The following is a 13,716-nucleotide window of genomic DNA, read 5'->3' on the forward strand; positions in this document are numbered from 1 at the left end:
TATATGTTTGAACACCTTCAGAATGACTCGAAATCCTAATTTACAGCTCATACAATACAAAATTCTTCATAGAACACACTATACAGGACAAAGGATGTTCAGGATGGGTCTAACACACTCAAACATCTGCTCACATTGCACAGATAACACACCTGATGATTATGCACACGCTTTGTGGTTTTGTGCGCCTGTCCAGAGGTTCTGGCTTGAAGTCTTTGCGGACCTATCAACATGACTAAAGTGTAGCATTCCTGCATGCCCCACACTGTGCATACTGGGTGACTTAGACAACATCAATGTGGAATTTAGCTTAGCACACATGATCCTCACAGTGTTATGTATAGCAAAGAAAACTATTCTCATGAACTGGAAAGCGAAGAACAATCTGTGTATTAACCAGTTTAGAAATTTTCTTTTAGATTATATTAGCATGGAAACAATGTTTGCTTCCTCAAAACATCAATTGGCTGAATTTAATTTTCTCTGGTCCCTTCTGATTAGCTTGATCACATAGTGGTGGTGGTGGGTTGCTGTCCCGTCGCTCTTGGCGGTTGGGTGTGTGCTGGGGGGGGCTGTGTGGCTTCGGGCGTCTGGTGGTCTCTCGGGTCGTGGGGAAATACAGCAGCCCTGTATTATTGCTTCCTGTGAAATCAAGATACAATGTGCACATGCTGGTTACAAATAAGAAAATACAAACAACAAACAGTTTCTTCCATGGTTCACAGCATGTGTATGATCATCTTCATCGCTGGTCTCAGTAAGGATGTTTCAATCTTCGGTGTCAGAGGTTACTAGCACTTAACACACCGGTGGAGTACAGCTTTTACTGCTGACTCTTATCTTTGTCCTTCCGGGCGTGTTGGTTAGGCTGATGTATGTCAGGGTGGAAGTCATCTACTGGTTCTGGTACCTTCTTACAGTGACTGGCATGAATCCAGGTTGCTCTCTCTGCAACTTTAACAGCTGTGTGAGTGACCAGTAGCACCTGGAACGGGCCTTGCCAACGTTTGGACTTCCAATGTTTCCTGCGAAGTTCCTTCACCACCTGTCATCTGGTTGGAGTGGTGTGTTTTCTGTGGCTGGAAGGGCTGCTTTTACTGCCTGTGAAACTTGAGATAGAACAGTGGAAAGGTTTCGACAGTAAGACAACATAGCATCATCACAAACAGTTGTGGAAGGGAGGGGTCTGGTTACAGGTCCCAATCCCAGGTTAGGAGGTCTGCCAAATTAAATTTCAAATGGGCTGAGATTCACTTGAGCTCTGATTCTCATTCTCATGTAGATAAGCACAATAGGTAATGCTTTTGTCCATGGCAGACCTGTTTCTTCACAACATTTGGCTAACTTGGACTTTAATGTACCATTTTCTCTTTCCACAGCACCTCCACTCTGTGGATGATAAGCACAATGTGTGCGCAAGGTTATTCCCAGGAATTTACCAACCTCAGTCAATGCAGTGTTTACAAAATGTGTGCCATTATCACTGCTGATCTTCTCTGGAATGCCCCATCTAGGAATGATTTCTGTTTAGCAGTGCTTTAGTCACTGCATTACTGTTTGCATGTTTTGCAGGGAAAACTTCAACCCATTTACTAAACACGTCCACTATTACTAGTGCATATTTCTTTCCTTCAGCTGGTGTGAGTTCAACAAAATCCATCATCAAATGTTCAAAAGGTTTCTCTGGTGGAGGGTGTGCAACTTGCGATGTGTGTAATGCCTTTCCTACATTATGTGTGGCACAAACCATACATGACTGACAGTATTTTTGCGCATATGAACTGAACCCTTTTGTGAACCACTGAGCAGTGAGTGCATTCAGCATCCCCCCTTTTGACACATGGTTCAACCCATGTGTCAATTTTGAAAAATGAGGAAAAAAATGTTTAGGTAGACAGGGTTTACCATCAGGTCCCATCCAAACACCATCCGTATGAGTTGCACCCACAGAGGACCAAATGCGTCCAGAGGACCAAATTTCATCTGCAGAGGCAAAAGTTTGCAAAGCATGGAGATCTGTGAGGGAGTCTTCTGCCTGCAAAGAGAGGGAAGCGAAAACAGGAAAAAAATTAGCTGCTTGCTTAGCTGCAGCATCAGCTCTGGCATTGCCACAAGCAACAGGATCGTCTGAGTTAGTGTGAGCCGTACACTTACAGACCGAGATTGCTGTAGGCAAAAGGATCGCATCAAGAAGATCAGAAACCTGCTTGGAGTTCAGAATAGTTTTACCATCTGATTTAAGGAAATGCCTGTGTTTCCACAGCGCACCAAAGTCATGAACAACACCAAAAGCATATCTGGAATCTGTGTAAATAGTGACAGACTTACCAGCTGCCAACTTACAAGCTTCAGTAAGTGCAATAAGCTCAGTAGTTTGAGCAGAGAAATGTTTAGGAAGAGAACCAGACAACAAAGTGTCATGTGAAGAACATACTGCAAACCAAACACAGTTTGTACCTGTGGCTGGATCACGCAAAGCTGATCCATCTACAAAAAGAATCATGTCAGAGTTTGGAAGAGGAGTCTCTAAAAGATCAGGTCGGGGTGTACAAACTTGTTCCAAAACAGCTTCACAGTCATGAGGCTCCCCATCCTCAGGAGTTGGAAGCAAAGTAGCAGGATTCAGAACAGTACAACGTTTAACAGTGACATTTGGCATATCACGGAGCACAGAGGTGTATCTGAGCCAACAAGCAGTTGAAAGATGTGAAGTTTTCTGCTCGAGAAGAATAATGGCAACAGCATGAGGAACCAAAACAGTCAAATTAGCGTAGCCCACAATATCTTGGGAGGCCAGGACAGCTTTCTCTGCAGCTGCAACAGCACGAAGACAACCAGGCAGGCCTGCAGCCACAGAGTCCAGTTTTGCTGAGAAATGAGCCACTGGCCTTTGCCTGCCCCATGTTCCTGCATAAGAACAGATGTCATACAACCATGCTTCTCATCAACTGCCTGTATGAAAGGTTTATGAGGATCTGGAATGCCAAGTGTTGGTGCTGTTTGAAGAGCCAGCTTAAGCTGACTAAAGGCTGATTCAGCCTCAGGAGTCCATGGAACACGATCAGCTGACTGGAGCTGCATGTCAGAACTGCAGCTGCCTTTACCATGGATAAGAGCACCTAAGAGAGCTTCGAGAAAAGAGTAGTTAGGAATAAAGTTCCTGCAGTAAGATGTTATACCTAAGAATGACATAAGCTGTTTTTTAGTAACCGGTTTAGGAATGATCTGAACTGCAGCAACATGTTTAGGAGAAAGTGAGCGCCCATCCTTAGAAATCACATGACCCAAAAAGGTGACTTCGTCCTGTACAAACTGTAACTTAGAAAGGCTGGCTTTATGGCCATAAGAAGGAAGATGTTTCAACAGATTCACTGTCTTTTTCACACTGTTGTTTAGATGGACCACATAAAAGGATGTCATCCACATACTGCAAAAGAGCAGAGCCTGTGGTTGATTGAAGTTAATCCAGACTAGCTTTGAGGGCAGCATTGTAAATAGTGGGACTTTCACAGTACCCCTGGCATAACCGGGTAAAAGTCCAAGATCTCCCTTCAAACTAAAAAGCAAACCAAAATGGGCTATGAGGGTGCACTGGCGACAAGTCAACCACTGAGAAAAACTGTGCATCTGATGTAATTTGAGACAAAATAGTGTGTGGGTTGGGCACAGTAGGAGCATGTGGCTGAACTGCAGCATTCACCGCTTGGAGGTCCTGTACAAAACGCCATTCATCTGGCTGGCCAGCATCTTTAATCTTTTTAACAGGAAACAATGGAGTAAGCACAGGTGAATTTTCAAAAGGAACAATAACGCCTGTTTTCTGAAAAGATTGAAAAACAGGTTTAATCCCTTTAATTGCTTCAGGCTTAAAAGGGTATTGTTTTTTACATGGACAAAAGTCTGATTTAGGGGTGACAATTACTGGTTCACAGCCTTTTATCAACCCCACATCATATTTGCTCTTAGCCCAAAGATCATTGGGCACTTCAGCCAACATGGGTATCGAAGACAAATCTGTTTCAGATAAAAAACATGCTTCAAAATGTGATTCTGTGGTAGGAATTAAGTCCACAGTTCTTTGACAATGCATTGTACTCAAAAATGTTTTTTTGTATGCTGACAATCGTTCAGAAAACATCAAATTTGGATCAGCAGGTGAAACAGTCCACTCCATTTCTTTTTGACATGTAGCAACAAACTCTCCCACACCTTGTCACTGCCAGTGTGTACGTTTGGCCAAGGAAATGTGAGGGCGAGTACCACAAACATTAAAAAAATCAAAGTGCTCTGGAGTCAATAAAGTAGGCGCACATATTTTTTCACTTCTTCTCATAGTCATTGTCAGGCCCCAAAGAAATGTGTGATGTGCAGTGCAAATCAGTAGGTTGCATGAAATCAGAAAGGGGTGAAACTAACGCTTTTTCTTCTTCCACTAGTTGTTGTGAAAAAGGAGAGCTGGGAAGTTTCCACTCATAAGCATATGTAAGTGCCGATGAATCAAACTGCACTGCTGTGAAAAAAGGCTGTAACATAACCTTAACACCCTCTGGTGTAGAAGTTAAAATAATGCCTAATTTACACATGAGATCACAGCCCATCAGGTTAATGGGACACAACTCTGATAACAAAAATGAGTGTTTGAAGGAGAGCTCATCGGGAGTGACAACACGCAATGGGCATTGTCATTTTCTCCTTCACAACCTGGCCTGATGCAGACATACAGTAAACGTGGTTTCCACTTAACTTTGGAGGACAATCAAACTCCCCTGACGTCACTACTGATGAACATAAGTTCCTATATTCTGAGAGAAATATCTTTGCTCTAGGACGGAAATAGCATGCAAAACTTTACTACGTGAATCACAGTCGGCAAGCGTTGCTTCACTACACAGAGCAGGAAGAATGTGTGAGTGTGTTTGTGCTATCACCCATTAGTGGAGGCTCCGCTGCCGCGTGACGTCCAGAACCTGCCTCCCACCCTCAGTCAGCCTTTTGCCCAATTTCATCACTGTTTAGCTGTGGACAGTCCTTCTTCCAGTGTCCAGTCTGGCCACAGTAAAAACAAATATTCGGATCATAGCTCTGGCGTGGCCCATTTCGACCTCCTCTCCCACACGTCCACGTCTTCGACTTCGGCCTCGTCCTCTGTTTACACCAACTGCGTAATACATGGTCATGGTTGCCAAATGCAGCTCCTTTTCACACTTGTCCCTTTTGGTTGTCTTACGCGTCTCAACTTGGTTCTGAGCATGGCGAGCATATCGGCGAACGTCAGCCAAACGAGGACCCTCACACCATCCCACGTAAATGTTCTTTACTTCAGTGGCGACATCTATATAATATTGTCTGGGTCCCGTTAAAACATGTATTTTTCCCATCTAATTCCTTGTTTGCTTTAAAAAGAGTATTCCCCATTTTCTATCCCTTCAGTTGCCAACCAGTTTGTATGGAGTACACTGGAGCAACTTGACTGATCAGTAAAACACTGCTTTTGTTGTCACCGCAAGGCTTCCCCCGTCGGTTGTTTCACTGAGACACTACTGAGTAACTACAACTCAACACAGTTTATACACATAACATTCATATACATACTAACAAACAAACAAACAATAATTTATCGCAATTTTCTCATCTCTGTTTGAACGTACACCCAGGTAAATATTCCTGTAGTCTTCTCATACCGACTATGGACCCATTCATTGTTTAACTTCACTGTTTTGCAAATCCTAATTGAATATTACACATTGACATTGAACTTTACTGGATAAGCAGGTCTTCATTGCATTCAGCAGCCTATATGTGAGCATCTATGTGTAAGCTGTTCTTCTTTGCATTTATCAGCAGCAAGCAATTCTTCACTGCACATGCATATGTAAATAGTAAAACAATTCCAATGTGTTAGCGAAACCTCCTATATCACAGTGGTTTCTAAGATCTATTTTAAGTTCTTTGCCATCAGTGAGATGACATAGTTTACAAAGTGTGTCAAATTATCACTGAAGATCTTTTCAGGAATTTCAAATCTAGAAATGAGTTATTTTACGCGTGATTTTGCTACTGAGAGTGCATCTGCTTGTGCACATGGAAATATTTCAGACCATTTGGTAAAAACCTCTGTTGTCACTGAGCAGAATCGTTTCCCTTAACATTAATTTAGTTCAATGAAATCTACACAATAATGAAATAATGAAATACAAACAAATATGTTGAAAAAGATACACTGGCTTAGGGAATTATCTTCGTTTTGGTCTTAGATTGCCCTGTGGAATGTATTTTGCACATATTTGACCTGCTAGACAAAACTTTATTCATTTATTTATTCTAAAAAAAAAAATTCAATAATTAGTAAAACCATATGCTGTAAAAACCTTGTTCATTATTGCTTCCATCCCTCCTGTTGAGACATGACATGGTCCGTGGCTCAATACTGCAGCATATTTAAACAAATTCTTTGGCAGTATGGTTTTCCTTCCGGTCATTCATACGAGTCTATTATAGATGGCAATTGAATAACATCTAATAATGCTAAAATATTTGTAGTTTATACATTTAGCTGTGGATGTCAACATACCTGTTTTTCCAATGCTGTGTTAACACATGTACAGTTGAGAAGGCATACTGACTGTCAGTGTAAACGTTAACAACCTTTTTGTTATTTAATTTACAAGCTTCAGTTAAAGCTACCACTTCGACTGCTTGAACAGAGTAATTTTTTGGTAGTGGTTGTTTTAAGAAAACTTCAGTTTCTGTTACTACTGCAAATCCTGTAGCATTTGTGCCATCAGGGTTTTTTGCTTGACCTGTTGAATAAATATAGTTATTTCTGCATTTTCATAACGTATATCAGTTAAGTCTGGCCTGGGTAAAACACTGATGGTTATTTCTGACATGCAATCATGAGGCTTTCCATCTGTGGGGTAGGTAGCAGTGTGGATGGATTAAGTGTAGCACATCTCTCGACAACAAGGTGTGGCTGTGAAAGAAGAACTGTTATGTAGGAGAGATGTCTGGTAAAGATATTTTGTTAAGTAACCATATCACAGCCACTGCATGAGGTACCTTAAGTGTTAATGGGTGAAATAACACCATTATTGTTGATGCCTGCACTGCCAATGGCTTCTGGCCATTGATTCAAAAGTACGATCTCGTCCCTGTTTCCCCCTTTCAGTGGACACTGGCCCCTAATTACCGCAATTCAGCAGGGGGTCTTTCATTAGGAGTACTGGACTCCCCCGTGCACGGTTTCAGCTCCGACCCTGGAAAGCGGAAAAAACGTTGAGATCTGGTTTGAGGACCCAATTGTTGAGAAAAGTCTCTCAATGAGACTCAGAGTTGCTGGAGTCAGTTAATGCAAATGTTTAATCTTGCAGCAAGTTCAAGAATGTGTGTGTGTATGGGTGTATGTGTGCGAACGTGTGTGAGTTTGTGTGTGTGAGAGTTTAAAGAACCTGTTATCCACAGGCAGGTCTTAACTAGTATGGCACAGGTCCAGCCTGTCTCATCTTTTTTGGAAGGTCCAGCGCTCGGCCGTAACCCTTCTGTCTGTTTGGACTCTCACATACATTCGGTTAATCATAGAAAAACGAGAACAAAACTTTTTAGCCCCTTAAATTCATAAAACAGACATGGTGCAGTTATTTCCATTCTAGAAAATAAGAGTAATCACCACCATTCCTATAAATTCTGGATATTCTAACAATCTGAATCTTTTTTAAATGTTCGATGAAGCCCTTTGCTGTTCTGTTTAGAGACTCAGCTGATCATAAACCAAGTTTTGCTCTTGAACCAAGCTTCTAAACTCTTCACCTTTTTCATTTCTCAGTTAGTATTCACTTTAAAACTGATTAAAAGAAAAATTAAATGAATGCCTATCAACAAATGTGGGATCTAAACTCTAGTGCTTTCTCTAAAATAATTTCCTTTCTCAATTCAGAAATGTGTGTGTGTAAGTCGCAACACCCGTGACACCAAAACGGCTTTCTTTTCTCTCTTTTCTCTACACTCTGCACTGTGAGCACACACACCAAATCAGAAAGGCTTTTTTCTCTCTTTTCTACATTATGGACTGTGGGGACAGTCCATAATGTGTGCCAGGGCGTTGTCTCACGTATTAGATTATGCTTAAGATACGAATGGGTTTATCAGTCACATCAGAATCCATACATACTGATCCTCCCGTAATAAAATGGTCGGATCTTATCAAACACACTTTGTTTCTTGTGACAAGTCAGCGAAACAGCGTATACACGTCAAGACACTGAATCAAGTTTGCCACAAGAACTCATAAGTTTGGCAGTATTGCTCTGCCGTCAGCAATCATACACCCATTTTATTTTCATGAGACATGTGCAGGCACCTGTTCATCTACTGTTCTATCACTATGAATTAGTTTATCTATTATCAATAAGGATACTTCTACAACTACTATCAAAGTATGTCCAGACTTCTTATGTTGTCAGTTGCTATATATGAATAAGTGGGTTGCTACTGAAAAGCATTAAGCATGTCACACAGCCCAAACATATAACATTTCAGGACACACCACACAGTTAACAACCACAGTGAAGCGTGTCAAAGCCCAAACATGTAACATTCAACAGGACACTTACACAACACATTCAAATCAAACAGTCAGACAACATACAAGAACATATACCCCAGCCAGCATTGCTCCCTGCCTATTTTCCTACAACTCACTATGTGTGCGCACACCTTTATTCACAAACTCTTCAACTTATACTCTTTTACCGAAGCTGCTACAGCTCGATTGGCCAAATACCCTTAGATCCTATTTCGGTGAATTTGACATCTGCCTTGTATGTAACAGATTAGCGGTTTAGCAGTTTTAATTTAGTTTGAGTGAAGGAATTCATTTTATAGCAAAATCCGAAATCGTGAAGAACTCATGAAAGTAAGCTTATTCTCGGATTCCTGAAACTTTAGATTTGCTCTTTCTTTTACTGCAAAGTACAACGTTGAGCAGCACTAATGAGTTGTTTCTATTTTTGGCAGGCTTTACCTTTGCGGATGAAGCCCTTTCTGTCTGTGCAAAAGAAATCTTGTTACTGTGCAGAGTGACTTCTCTGAGTAGAGTCGCCTTACTTGTTGCGACTGTGCCGATGTTCGAAGCTGGAGTGCAAAGTTGTTGCTTGAATGGTGCTCGCTGGAGCGTGTGGTAGTGTAAAGTTATACCATTTAAAAGGGCTGAAGAGTGCTCAGTGCAGCGGGTGGGCGGAGGTGCAAAGTGACACTATGGCCATAAAAAGAACACCGCTACAAGTGCGCATTGTGCCAGGAAGGGCCCTCGGACGTGAACCAGTGGACAGTTATCGCTTCTCGGCCTTTTGGCTAAGATCAAGTGTAGTATCTGTTCTTATCAGTTTAATGTCTGATATGTCCTCTATGCGAGGACTACATATTAAATGGATTTTTATCAATAGGAGTTGAAAAAGGAGCTTGCTCCGTTCACTCCAAGCATCGACCCGGTACTGCAGTGCCGCTGGGAACGGTGCGCTCTCCTCTGCTCTTGTGAAAAAGCAAACAGCGGTGCAGGATGGAAGTTTCTTTTAATCTGCTGAGAAAAGAGAGTGAATGCGAAGCAGACTTTAACACGGCTCTGGGAGCGAGCCGAGTGCGGGCTAACCGGGACAATTGCTTGAAAGAAACGCGACACCGAATGAGCAGTCAGAACAAAGCCTCAATACGGTGTTCCTGTGTTGTTTGTGGCTGCCTTGTCTTTTGCACAGAGTAAAAGACAAGGCAGCCATCGAATAGGGCCCGATTGTTCCTACTTGGTCAGCCGAGGAGCAAGGGGGGGAGCAAGCGTCTCAACCAAGCAAAGCTCACCATGGGGAAGGTGGCTATGCCAACTAGCCTGATGCCATGCTCCCGCAGTGATGGATAATCGTACACTGGTTTCTCTTCATAATGTACAAGTCTTTCGCCTTTTACTAAAGACTTCCGTGGAGAGCAGCACTAATGAATTGTTTCTATTTTTGGCAGGCTTTACCTTTGCGGGTGAAGCCCTTTCTGTCTGTGCAAAAGAAATCTTGTTACTGTGCAGAGTGACTTCTCTGAGTAGAGTCGCCTTACTTGTTGCGACTGTGCCGATGTTGCTTGAATGGTGCTCGCTGGAGCGTGCGGTAGTGTAAAGTTATACCATTTAAAAGGGTTGAAGAGTGCTCAGTGCAGCGGGTGGGCGGAGGTGCAAAGTGACACTATGGCCATAAAAAGAACACCGCTACAAGTGCGCATTGTGCCAGGAAGGGCCCTCGGACGTGAACCAGTGGACAGATATCGCTTCTCGGCCTTTTGGCTAAGATCAAGTGTAGTATCTGTACTTATCAGTTTAATATGTGATATGTCTATGCAAGGACTACATATTAAATGGATTTTTATCAATAGGATTTGAAAAAGGAACGGTGCGCTCTCCTCTGCTCTTGTGAAAAAGCAAACAGCGGTGCAGGATGGAAGTTTCTTTTAATCTGCTGAGAAAAGAGAGTGAATGCAAAGCAGACTTTAACACGGCTCTGGTAGCGAGCCGAGTGCGGGCTAACCAGGAGAATTGCTTGAAAGATACGCGACACCGAATGAGCGGTCAGAACAAAATCTCAATACGGTGTTCTTGTGGTGTTTTTATAAAATGCGGTGTAAAAAAAGGTGTGAATGCCCCATAGAAAACTAAAAGGTGGAGCGGAAGTGTTCGGCTGCAAGAAGGTGTGAATGTCCGACTATATTTGGTGAAAAGCAGGTGAAGCAAGGTCTGAATGCCCAACCTTACATCATCAAAAGCGAGATAAGAGGTTTTTGGCTGCAAGAAGGCCATAGTTTGCCAAAAGCGGGTAAGGTGCGAATGATCGGCTAAATATCAACAAAAGTGGGGGCGGAGGTCTTCGGATGCAAGTGGGTGTGAATATCCCACCATACAAGTATGGTGGAGAGGAAGCTGTGAATGGCCGACCATAGTTTGCAAAAAGCGGGTGAGAAAAGGTGCGAATGTCCAACCATACATGATCAAAACAGGGAGCGGAGGTGTTTTGCTGCGACAAGGTGTGAATGTCCACCCATAATTAATGAAAAGCGGGCAACAAGTAGGTTCGAATGCCCAACCATACATCATCAAAAGCAGGAGTGGATGTGTTCGGCTACAAGAAGGTTTGAATGTCCGAGCATAGTTTGTAAAAAGCGGGTAAGAAAAGGTTCGAATGCCCGAACATACACCATCAAAAGAGGGAGCGGAGGTGTTCCGCTGAAAGACGGTGTGAATGTCCGACCATAGTTGGTAAAAAGCGGGTAAGAAAAGGTTCGAATGCCCGAATATATACCATCAAAACGGAAGCGGAGGTGTTCGGCTGTAAGAAGTTGTGAATGTCCGACCAAAGTTTGTAAAAAGCAGTTAAGAAAAGGTTCGAATATCCAACCAAACATAATCAAAAGTGGGAGCAGAGCTGTTCGACTGCAAGTAGGTGTGAATGTCCACCCATAATTCCTGAAAAATGGGTAAGAAAAGGTGCGAATGCCCAACCATACATCATCAAAAGAAGAAGTGGATGTGTTCTGCTACAAGAAGGTTTGAATATCCGACCATAGTTTGTAAAAAGTGGGTAAGAAAAAGTTTGAATGCCCGAACATACACCATCAAAAGAGGGAGCGGAGGTGTTCCGCTGTAAGATGCTGCGAATGTCCGACCATAGTTGGTAAAAAGCGGGTAAAAAAAGGTTAAAAAACCCGACTGTACACAATCAATAGCGGAAGCGGAGTTGTTCGGCTACAAGAAGGTGTGTAAGTCCACCAATAATTACTGAAAAATGGGTAAGAAAAGGTGTGAATGCCCAACTATACATCATCAAAAGCAGAAGTGGATGTGTTCGGCCACAAGAAGGTTTGAATGTCCGACCATAGTTTGTAAAAGGCGGGTAAGAAAAGGTTCGAATGCCCGTACATACATAATCAAAAGAGGGAGCGGAGGTGTTTCGCTGCAAGAAGGTGTGAATGTCCGAGCATAGTTTGTAAAAAGTGGGTGAGAAAAGGTTCGAATGCCAGAACATACACCATCAAAAGAGGGAGCGGAGGTGTTCCGCTGTAAGAAGGTGTGAATGTCCGACCATAGTTGGTAAAAAGCGGGTAAGAAAAGGTTCGAATGCCAAAATATACACCATCAAAAGCGGAAGCCGAGGTGTTCGGCTGCAAGTAGGTGTGAATGTCAGATCATAATTTGCAAAAAGCTGATGAGAAAGGTGTGAATGACCGACAATAATTGCTGAAAAATGTGTTAGAAAAGGTAAGAATGCCGGACCATTCATCATCCAAAGCGGGAGAAGAGGTGTTCGGCTGCAAGAAGCTGTGAATGTCCAGCCATAATTACTCAAAAACGGGTAAGAAAAGGTAGTATTGCCAGACCATAAATGATCAAAAAAGGGAGCGGAGGTTTTCCGCTGTAAGAAGGTGTGAATATCCGACCATAATTGGTAAAAAGCGGGTAAGAAAAGGTGCAAATGCCCGACAATGTATGATCAAAAGAGGGAGCGGAGGTTTTCGGCTGCAAGAAGGTCTAAATGTCCAACCATAATTTGTAAAAACCGGGGAAGAAAAGGCTCCGAAGCCCAACTATACACCATCAAAAGCGGGAGCGGAGGTGTTCAGCTGCAAGAAGGTCTGAATGTCCATCAATAATTGCTAGAAAACATGAAAAAAAAATTTCGAATATCCAACCGCACATGATCATAAGTGGGAGAAGAGGTGTTCAGCTGCAAGAAGGTGTGAATGTCCACCCATAATTCCTCAAAAATGGGTAAGAAAAGGTGCGAATGCCCAACCATACATCATCAAAAGAAGAAGTGGATGTGTTCTGCAACAAGAAGGTTTGAATGTCCGACCATAGTTTGTAAAAAGTGGGTAAGAAAAAGTTCGAATGCCCGAACATACACCATCAAAAGAGGGAGCGGAGGTGTTCCGCTGTAAGATGCTGCGAATGTCCGACCATAGTTGGTAAAAAGCGGGTAATAAAAGATTAAAAAAACCCGACTGTACACAATCAATAGCGGAAGCGGAGTTGTTCGGCTACAAGAAGGTGTGAAAGTCCACCAATAATTACTGAAAAATGGGTAAGAAAAGGTGTGAATGCCCAACTATACATCATCAAAAGCAGAAGTGGATGTGTTCGGCCACAAGAAGGTTTGAATGTCCGACCATAGTTTGTAAAAGGCGGGTAAGAAAAGGTTCGAATGCCCTTACATACACAAATGAAAAGAGGGAGCGGAGGTGTTTCGCTGCAAGAAGGTGTGAATGTCCAGCCATAATTACTCAAAAACGGGTAAGAAAAGGTAGTATTGCCAGACCATAAATGATCAAAAAAGGGAGCGGAGGTTTTCCGCTGTAAGAAGGTGTGAATATCCGACCATAATTGGTAAAAAGCGGGTAAGAAAAGGTGCAAATGCCCGACAATGTATGATCAAAAGAGGGAACAGAGGTTTTCGGCTGCAAGAAGGTCTAAATGTCCAACCATAATTTGTAAAAACCGGGGAAGAAAAGGCTCGGAAGCCCAACTATACACCATCAAAAGCGGGAGCGGAGGTGTTCAGCTGCAAGAAGGTCTGAATGTCCATCAATAATTGCTAGAAAACATGAAAAATTTTTTTCGAATATCCAACCGCACATGATCATAAGTGGGAGAGGAGGTGTTCAGCTGCAAGAAGGTGTGAATGTCCACCCATAATT

The 13,716-nt window shown here is 42.6% G+C and overlaps 3 non-coding genes across 3 annotated transcripts; all 3 read left to right on the forward strand.

Annotated features, from left to right (window-relative positions):
* Positions 1–9,328: 9,328 nt before the first annotated feature.
* Positions 9,329–9,519, forward strand: LOC140285794 (U2 spliceosomal RNA). The gene has a single exon (XR_011910745.1). It is a non-coding gene; the product is annotated as a U2 spliceosomal RNA (small nuclear RNA).
* A 387-nt stretch (positions 9,520–9,906) lies between these two features.
* On the forward strand, positions 9,907–10,020 carry LOC140285821 (U5 spliceosomal RNA). The gene has a single exon (XR_011910769.1). It is a non-coding gene; the product is annotated as a U5 spliceosomal RNA (small nuclear RNA).
* Positions 10,021–10,295: 275 nt separating this feature from the next.
* On the forward strand, positions 10,296–10,481 carry LOC140285801 (U2 spliceosomal RNA). Its single transcript, XR_011910751.1, has one exon. It is a non-coding gene; the product is annotated as a U2 spliceosomal RNA (small nuclear RNA).
* The last annotated feature ends 3,235 nt before the right edge of the window (positions 10,482–13,716 follow it).

The sequence above is a fragment of the Leuresthes tenuis genome, unplaced genomic scaffold, assembly GCF_036924035.1.
Source record: "Leuresthes tenuis unplaced genomic scaffold, fLeuTen1.0.hap1 SCAF_57, whole genome shotgun sequence".
NCBI lineage: Eukaryota > Metazoa > Chordata > Actinopteri > Atheriniformes > Atherinopsidae > Leuresthes > Leuresthes tenuis.